This window comes from Numida meleagris, chromosome 1 (genome assembly GCF_002078875.1).
Source record: "Numida meleagris isolate 19003 breed g44 Domestic line chromosome 1, NumMel1.0, whole genome shotgun sequence".
NCBI classification, from domain to species: domain Eukaryota; kingdom Metazoa; phylum Chordata; class Aves; order Galliformes; family Numididae; genus Numida; species Numida meleagris.
The window spans coordinates 163139153-163148955 of record NC_034409.1 but is presented as its reverse complement, the minus strand read 5'-3'; the positions used below and the strand labels follow the sequence as shown (position 1 = coordinate 163148955).

At 38.8% G+C, this 9803-nt stretch overlaps 1 long non-coding RNA gene across 2 annotated transcripts; it reads right to left on the bottom strand.

The window, feature by feature from the left end:
- LOC110402753 lies at positions 344-7649 on the bottom strand. Of its 2 annotated transcripts, XR_002441295.1 has the most exons (4): positions 7215-7649; positions 7023-7137; positions 3907-3955; positions 344-832 (listed from the first exon to the last, which is right to left on the bottom strand). It is a non-coding gene; the product is annotated as an uncharacterized LOC110402753 (long non-coding RNA). The 2 variants fall into 2 exon arrangements; XR_002441307.1 differs by lacking the exons at positions 7023-7137; positions 7215-7649 and adding an exon at positions 5528-5610.

Sequence of the window (9803 nt, the reverse complement as noted above, 5' to 3'; positions counted from 1 at the left end):
TGTCTATGAAGCAGAGGGGCAAAATCACAGCTGCTCAAGTAGTCCCTTGTGATGGGACTGGCTAGAATTGTGCATGTCATTTTGTTGCTGGGTTAAGTGTGATGTTTAAGGAGTGCTAAAACAGCAACAAAAGTCATAACCACTACAAGAAAAAAAAAAAGCTCAGAAGGAGAAACATATTACTTGGAAAATGTGAGATTGTGAGATTTTTGACTTTTACAGGAAAGCTTTCAGGTTTGGTTTATCTGAACTTATGGGCTCAAAACAGGTCAGCTTTTTTTCCCCTTCCTTCGTTCTTTCTTTTTTTTTTCTTCCTTTTTTTTACTTTTTTATTTTTCTCTCCTGTAGCTTTATGGAAAGATTTATTTGTCTCAGCACAGCTCTACAAGAATAAACTGAATCACTGCTTGTTCATGCACCCTGATTAAGGGTCTTACCGTCAGTTCTGTTTCTCTTCTCTTCTGAGGCTTGAAGTGTTGCTGTTGAGTACTTGCTATACCATGATGGTACTATTTGTCTGAAATTGAGCTTGGAAAATGGAGAAGAAACTGACAGGCATTCTGTCTAGTCCTGAATTGCTTTTCAATTCATCTGTGTTCACTGACAAAGGATGCAGTCCCTGGGGGGAGATATGATTAGCAGCAAAATATCTTGACTCGGTTTATACATTAAGATGAGGGGCTGTAGGTCCATGACAATGTGGGTTTCATGTGGTCTTCTGGACTAAAAGGACCTGTTAAACCCACAGCTCCCCCCAGAGATATTTTCATGTGTCCTCCGTGCATTTGGCCAGCATTTCTTTTTGTTCTTCTCTGTTCATTTAACCACGAACCTACAAAACCAAAGACACTTGCTTAGGAACATAAAAATCTGCCATTTGCCCCAGCTATTCTCCCACTGAATTGACGGACATTAAAAGCTTCAGGTAACTAGGGAGGAAAGCCACAATGAAACAGTGATGACCGGTCACATCCTTTGAGCAACAAATAATGCATGCTGAATAGTCAAGGACATAATTAAATGAAAACTTTGCAACAGGGAAGTTGATTGCAAATGTTTGTAGAATAAGCCTCAGTCATTAAAAGAAAATGAACACATTTATGTAGATCATAATATTTTTGCTAATAATCTGCCAACCAAAGAAGAGTCTAATTTAGTAGCTAAAATGTTTCCCAAGTATTGTTTGCCCAGCTCTAGTGTGAAATGACATACTGAATTCAATTCTATACTGAATAATTTCTTTGAAAGAAAAAGGTTTGTAGCTTGTAAAAAATCCCTGGATAATCACAAAGGTCAGAAGCTGTGACCTTGCTGTGTTTCTTGCCTATTTACAGTTCATTTCCACTGCAGGTTGTCAGGGCTTCAAGTACCTACTTCACTTGAAGTACAAAAGAAACCTCCTTAGTTGACACTGTGAAAGAAAACACCCATCTCCATCTTCTTTTCCTCCTCATTTAATGAAATTGTCTTCTAAACATATGAAAAGATCTTATCCCATTCAGTAATTCATGCATTTCCTGCAGGGCCGCGCACTTAATGATACCTAGCTGTGTCAATTGCCACACTGTTTTACCAAATTGCCAAACTTTTCTTATTTTCTGTATATTTGTTTCTATTTGCAGAATTTGCCAGTTTCAGAGAGAAATACTAACTCTAAATGTGAATAACTTTGGGAGAATGCATTCCGGTCATTTCTGTGTTCTATTCTTTCCAAATCTTCTTCTTCTTTTTCTTTTTCTTTTTTCAAATTGCTCCTCCATTTAATTTGAGGAAATTTGATAACCATGGGCATTTTATTTTATTTTTATTTTTGTCATCTGTTTTCCATTTTTATTTAATAGTTATGTTTTATTGTTAACTGAAATTGCAAAATGACCATATTATGTTTGTGCTGTAATAATAGCATCTGGATTTAAAATTGTGGGAAAGATTATTTCACAGCTGTTCTCACTCTGTACGGGCCTAGAGCCTTAAAATTATACATCCTATCGGGGATTTCCTGCCCTTCAGGTTGATCTCTTTAGTAGCTGAGGTTTTGCTTCAAAAGTAAAACTTCTCCTGTCACTTTGAGAATAGGAAGGTTAAGGGTCTGGAACAGTATCTTCAAGCATTTTGATATAATAAAGGTCTCTTGAAATAACACACAGTCTTTTAGGGCTCAGTCCAAAAAGTCATCCTTATTTCTAGAAAAGCCAGCTACACAAGAAACACATGCTGAATTAAAAATATCATCAGCCAATCAGCCATGCTTGAGAGAAGTTTTATTCTGTGTTCATCGACAATCCACACATAATTTCCTGAGACGCTAGAAAGGTATTAGTACGTCTTGGGAGGATACTGAATACTGTAAACTTCCCCAGTGTAACACAATTAAAGGAACACCTGTTCTAAGTAATATTTTGCTGAGACATCACAAGAATTTAGTGGTCAACAGCCCTCAACATTTCTCATTTCTTTCCTGTGGTGAGATGCTTTAGTGTTTTCTCTCTGGACTGTAATAGAAAACTCTTAAGGTCAATGGTTCAATGCTTCTTAAAGGATAACCCCCACCTCCTCTATTTCTTATTAATAGTGCCTTTTTAACACACTTGTGATTCTTTGCTTACCAGTGTATATTTCTTCATCATTTATTTTTTAAATTTAATTTTGTGCATAGCTGAGGAAGGAAGGAGTCAAGAAATAAAGAAGTTCTTGGTATAGTCTACATTAAAATGCACAGGTGCTATCAGGAATGGAGAACTTAAAGAAGACAAATGTACTTAGTTATGAAAAAAAGTTATATGGAACAGGAACTCAGTTCTGAAAAACATGAAGTTCTGTGATGCAAGTGGGAGATCTGATCTTGCATGAAGTTGGTGGGAGACAGCAATTCCTTGCAATAATGGCAAGAGGGACTTTTTATAAGGGCATGTAGCAAGAGAACAAGGGAGAATGGCTTTAAACTGGAAGACGGAAGATTTGGATAGATGTTAGGAAGAAATTCTTTACTGTGAGGCTGGTGAGACACTGGAACAGGTTGCCCAGAGACGCTGTGGATGCCCCCTCCCTGGTAACATTCAAGGCCAGGCTGGATGGGGCTTTGAGCAACCTGGTCTAGAGGGAGGTGTCCCTGCCTATAGCAGCGGGGGTGGAACTAGATGATCTTAAACGTCCCTTCCAACCCAAAGCATTATCTGATTGTATAAGATAAAGTCTTAGATTCTAGATATATTCTGTCATGCACCATGGATCATTTGTGTGCCAAAATAAAAACCTAAGCTTTTAGAAAGCAAGATAGATGGCAGTTGCTAAGTAATATGTAGCAAATTCAGCTCATGCACTGAAGCCTGTTGTCTCTTGAGCTCATACCAACAGCATTAAATTAAGGGCTGAGCTTGTCCTTTTATGGACATGGGCAAAGGGAGAAAGCTGATAACAAACGCATTTATCAAAAGTGCTAGGAAAAAAGTCACCATAAAACTGCCCATAAAGAGCAATATGGGATGAAAGAGACTGGTTTACATTCTCATTGGTAGTTTTTCTGTTGAATGCTGTCTTGACCAGACACTGTCTTTTATTTTCTTCCCATTCTTTGTCCAGAGCTTGTCTATTTGGGATAAAAGATTTAGGGAGAAAGACTCACTTCTTCTGTGTATTTGTGCACTATCACACATAAATCCTACTTGGCCTCGCAATGCACTTTTGCAGCTAGTATCTTATATTACCAGATGAAAGACATGAGAATGGATAATGGGAGAAAAATGAACCAAACATTGTAAGATGCAGAAAAAGCAATAAACAGACACCCTGGGTGGGCACAAGCACCTGTTTCTTCTTCAGTGCATGACAAAAATCACTTATTCTGCCATCTGTAAATCTAAGCATAAACAGGTCCCAGAACTGGATGAGGTAAAAATAGCAATTTACCTGACACATGTTGCCCTTTTTCCTCTTCACAGATGATCTTTTGACAGACCTGGAATAGATAGAAAATTTTCAGTACTTTTAATTATTTGAGGAATGTTTTTTTTTGTGTATGGGATCCTTTTAAACTATTAGGATGTGAAAAGTCAGGTATATCACAATATGTGTGATATTCTTTTATCAGGGAGGGAGTATTCACACAGATGAGAATACTGACATATAAACATTTATTACATTCACGTTTGAAAGGAAAGTAGATATTTTCTTAGACATGCCTGTCCATAAAAGCTCAAGGCTGAGGATATACCCCTGTTAGACTGGAACATGGATAAAGCCACAAAGTGTGAAGCTTTAATTCATTGACTTGATTAACAGTGATCCCCAAAACATAAACAGTAAAGAACCTGATATGAAAATAAGTTGTCTCTAAGTTTATTTGAAAAGCTATCAGACAGACGTAGTATAATTTTATAATTTGGCATTTATACTGTCAGTGAAAAGATTTCCCTTTTATGGCTATAAGATCAATGTTATGTATCACTAAGTTACTGTCCTTTTTTTCAGTGTTTTGGTTATGCAATGGGCCATTTGAATCATCTTCAGTTACAAAACTGTATTCATTAAAGTGTACCATGTTTAAGACTACCATCTCCTGGAATCCACTGATCTGTGCAATTGCTGTCACACTGGAGAAGGCAATGTTTGACTTGACATTAGTGTTTTGTTCTTCCATATTGTATATGACACACCATCTTTCCTTTTTCATTTCACTTGCAGGATTGTGGCATTTTAAAGAAACAGAAGAAACCTTGTTGGGCTGTCAGTCTTTGGCCACTCTTGGAATACTTTTCTTCTACCCGGGGAATCATAACAGCCACAATTTCAGGTATATTGTCTTTTCAAGCACTTCAACAGAGCTCTTACAGGAAATTTCATTTGTCTTAGTTCTCAACATGGAACAATATGGGAACGCAATGGAAGTCCTGTGTGAGTAATTTCTCGCAGGGAGCATTGAGCTAGCAGTTAAGGTCTTTTAATTTCTGGGTTAGATTCCAACTTCTCCCACACATTTTCTGTGATTCTATCATCTCCTGCCTCTCAGTATTTCTGTGAGACTCTAAAAATCCTGTAATTCTCCTTGGAAAAAATTACTCTTACAATTCATATCTCTCAAGGATAAAGCAGTTATCTGGTGTGTATTAATCTTTATGGAGTTGCATAAGGGATCCATGATGATGAAGCTCTTCTTTGCTAGCCTCTGTAACTTGGGAACAATAGTTTCCTATTTTAGAAAAGACTATGAAGATAAAACTGGGAACTTTATAGAGCCTATGTTGCATTCCTTGTTAGTTTCCAAACTCTCTTAGGATTCTGTAAAAATCCCAGCCAAATTCATTAGTGTTCAGGCCTGTTCAGAAACAATAGTGATGAGAAGTAATATGGTTATAATTCAGTATGTCTTGGGTGGGGTAGGGAACAATTTTAATTTCCCTTTACTGCTGGTGATGGATTTTTACAGCTTCACCTTTCTGTGCTACCAATCCCAGCAGTCCCAGGCTCTAAACAACAAACAGCTTGACTTGCAGAAACTTTCAATTCCCTCTGGGGAGGACCACAAACTTACAGCATATTTTACGCTGTTGTTCGATTTTCTGAGGAGAGAATTGTCTCTAGGCACAAATTAGTGCTACCAGTGGAAGATGGAGTTCAGCTGTTTATATACTAATATGCAGCAATTATGATAAAACAAAACTCATTCTGAAATTCTGCTGTAACTATAGTAACCTGCATTCAGTGTATTCCATTAAATATATAAAGAAGCTTCCCCAGCAGGAGAGAGTAAATACTATCTATTATTGATTGATGAAGGTTCCAGACTGTGAAAAGTGGTTAATATATTTCTGTGAAGAAATGCATTTGTTAAACCTTTCTTTTATTGATGATTATTGTCTGTTTAAATAGCATCAGATAGTTATCATTAATTTTTACATCTATATTGAATCATTTGTTTCTTTCATTAGAAGGTATCCATTTTACAAAAGGTCTATTTGAGAGAGAAATTCCTTAATTCAATTTAATTTAATTTCTACCCTGGGATATTTCCATTAACATTTGACTGAAACTTGACAAAGGCTTTTACAACCCCAGATGAAATTTGTATACTTTTATCATTTCAGTGTTAATAATAATAATAAATTCTCAAGGATTATGCTATTTAATGATGAACAAACAAATTATGTAGACATATTACTGCTTTACTTGTTAATTCTTATGGTTTCCAAGTTATTTAAGTTAAATGTTGCAAATTACACACAAAATAAAAACATGAAATTCGGATAGGAACAGTAATGAGCTGTGTGTGTTTGGGAAAGAGAGAAAAACATTGGTGGCATAGAGTAGGTACACAAGCAAAATGTTGCTTATGCCCAGAGAGGCTGCTCTGCTCCTTGAACGGACACATGAATACAGGAGTTGGAGAGGAAAGAGGGATGGCTGTGCTTTAGGGTAGCCCTCCAGGCTATCTAAACCTAGGATTTTAGCTTTTCCATCAAAACTGTTTTCTGTGCAGAGTTAGTTCAGCCATTTCCGCAGGACTCCTCTTTCCTAGCTTAGAGAAACTGGGAAGCATTTACTTGGAAAACTGAACAACCAAATATGAGCTTTGAGTTTTAGCTCATGCTGTGGTCAACAGAAATTTAGTCCCTATTGTTAACAAAGCCTAGAAAACAGTTCAGCTGGCTGTCAACCAGGGTTGCAATTCAGCTGCTTAAACATAGTCAGTCAGAGCTGTATGAGAAGCCTTTGGGTGTATCGCCCTCCAGCCGCTGGTCTAGCAAAGCATTTATCTCCTCTGTATCTTCTGATATATTTGCTGAGACCTTGCAGCTATAACAGATATCTGTAAACATTTCAAAAGGAATTAATACAGAACACCTGTATGAACAGAGACATGGACTGGAACCCCTGGTCCGTGCTGAGAATAATGGAAATCTAAAGAGATGGGTGACAGGTGACACTCCACTAAAGACGCCCTAATTTCAAGCTGTATTCTACTTATACTCTATATGCCATAGCTTCAAGGGCATGACACAAGACAATGAAGGAGGTATGATCTTTACCTTTCTAGTTTCCTGATAGAGACAACATCCTGGATTCTCTTCTCCGCATTTAAAATATCCTTCTCTTACAACTAAATTACGAGGAACCGTTTACTCCCTCAGCAACAGAGAGACTCTGCAGAGAGATCATGACAAGTTAGAGGGCTGAGCAACCTCCATCTGCATGAAGTTTAACAAGAGAAAATTCTGCACCTGGGATGGGGCAGCCATGGATATATGTAGAGACTAGGGGATGAAAGGTTGGAAAGCAGCCCCACAGAAAGGAATATGGGGGTTCTGGTTGCTGGCAAGGTGAATGTGAGTCAGCAGTGTGCCCTGGCACCCAAAAGGGCCAACTGTGCCCTGAGGTGCACCAGGCTCAGCACTGTCACTGGGAGAGGGAAGGGGTTGTCCTTCCCTCTCCCAGTGCAGCCACACCTCCAGCACTGGGTGTTGATCTGGGTGCCACAACATACGAAGGGCATAAATATTAATTAGAGAGGGTCCAAAGGAGGGTCACAAATATAGTGATGAGTCTGGAGGGCAGGATGTATGAGCAGTGGCTGGGGCCCCTGGGTTTGCTCATCCCAGAGCAGAGGAGCTGAAGGGAGGCCTCATGGTGGCTGCAGCTCCTCACAGGGAGTGGAGGGGCAGTGCTGAGTTCTGCTCTCTGTGACAGCGACAGAGCCCGAGGGAAAGGCATGGGGCAGTGTCAGGGGAGGGGCAGCTAGGGGTTAGGGAAAGGTTCTTCACTAGAAGGTGGTTGGGCCTTGAATAGGGTGCCCAGGCAGCAATCATGGCACCAAGCATTCCAAGAAGTGTTTGGAATGCTCTCAGAATTTTTTTTTGAATTTTGAATTCAAAATTCAATTCAGGTTTTGAATTTTGGGTGATCCTGTGTGGAGCCAGGAACTGGACTCAATGAGAATGGCCTCAGGACACCAGCCAGACTTGAGTGCTAGCATTGTTGAATTTGCCTGAGTGGTCTTTGGTTCACCAATACTGAGTGCCCAGGAAGGTGATGTAGTCAACATCCATGGAGGTTTTCAAGAAAATGGGGCACTGAGGGACATGGGTTTGTGGGCATGGTAGTGATAAGTTAATGGTTGGACTAGATGATCTTAGTGGTCTTTCCAATCTTAATGATTCTATAATTCTATTCTATGACTCTATCCTTGTGAGTAATTTCCAACACTGGATATTCTATGACTCTGTGAAGTGTTTGAGGGAACACAGTGCTACAGTTTAGTTGTATGAGTCAGAATCAAAGCATTATACAAGTGATCATATTACTGCATTAGCTGATGTGTCTTGTAGGAGAACTACCAAATGATATAAAAAGTAGTACTGTAGAGGTGTCATGGAGAATTTTTTTCTTATTTTTAGATCAAGATTGAAGTCACCAGTAGAACCTGGTAAAGAAACCTACATGTACTTATATTACCACTCATGTAGAGAAAAGGTTATGCCTTCAACAATGTGTCCCGCAGTTATTCACTGGTGACAGAAAAGTGTTTGTTCTGAGCTATGCCTACAATAGCACAACACAGTGATGCTTATTCAGATTCACTTAGTTTTATCTGTACCATTTTGCTTGAAAAAAAAGGGGGGGAAAAAAAGGAAATAATGATGATAGAGTGTTTTTTTTTTCTACTTTATTTTATTCAGAGCCCAAACTGTCTGTTTGCTTGTTTGCTTTTGTTGTATGAACTTACTCTAAAGTGATGATACAGATTACCAGACTGTTATCCTGAATAAAAAGTGCTGTCATTAATTTTGTTTGGCTGCTGCTATGGGCCATTATTTCCAATAGCTGTAGCTGTCACTTCCAGTACTGTGACCCATCAGGAAATCTCTCAGGAAACTGAAAGAGTTTACACAATGGCCCGGCAAGAATATAATTTACAGAGTAGCAGAAGGTGCATCTGCCTACTGTTCTCAGATTTACTCCTCATTCTTATCACAGAGCTTAAGTAAGTACAAGTAAATGCTCTTTATGCTCTTTTTGTACTGTTGCACTGTCCACCTGCTGCTCCATGGTGAGCTCCAGTGCGCTGAGACAGGATATCCTCCATCCACTGACTGCTTGCCAGCATCAACGCAAGCGCAATCACAAGGGCTTGCTCTGCTTGTGTCAGAATTACAGCCTTCTGCACACCACTTGCTCCACAGGAAAATGTCTACTGCTACAGGGGATCCAAATATGAAAATAAAGCTGGGAAGCAGGTATAGTTCCATAGGGATGAAAGAAGAATTCGTGTCTGGTTAGAAGCAGATATGAAAGGGAAGGAGAAAGGAGAGAAAAGCGGTACCCCGAAGTCTGGGACTAAGTATTCCATATATTGATTGAATTTTTATTAATATTATTTTTCCTTATGTACTTTCATTTAAAATCTTCTAGGTCTCTGGTTGTTTGTATCTGTAATAATAATTTTAAATGAGACACGAACCATACAGTCCTACTGTTAATGTGTTTACCCTAATGGGAAATATTTCACTACTGCATGTGAACTTTTGCTACTCATCCTTAGATAACTCAAGGTGATAGAAGAAGCACTTATAATACCTGTCCTTTAAATGCTGTAAAACGATCCCTTCAAACTGAAAGCCAAGCCTGTCTTCTTGGGATTACAGGAGGTGGACAAACATCTTGTGATTAGTGTTTTTCTTGGGAAGCTTTGACTTTCTCTTTGAAACTAACCTCTGAAAAGACCGTGACTCTTTTTTTCCCATGTACGTTCACTATTCTGTCATTTCTTGAGCAAATTTGGTGACTTTTGAAGAGTTTGTTGCAAGTACATG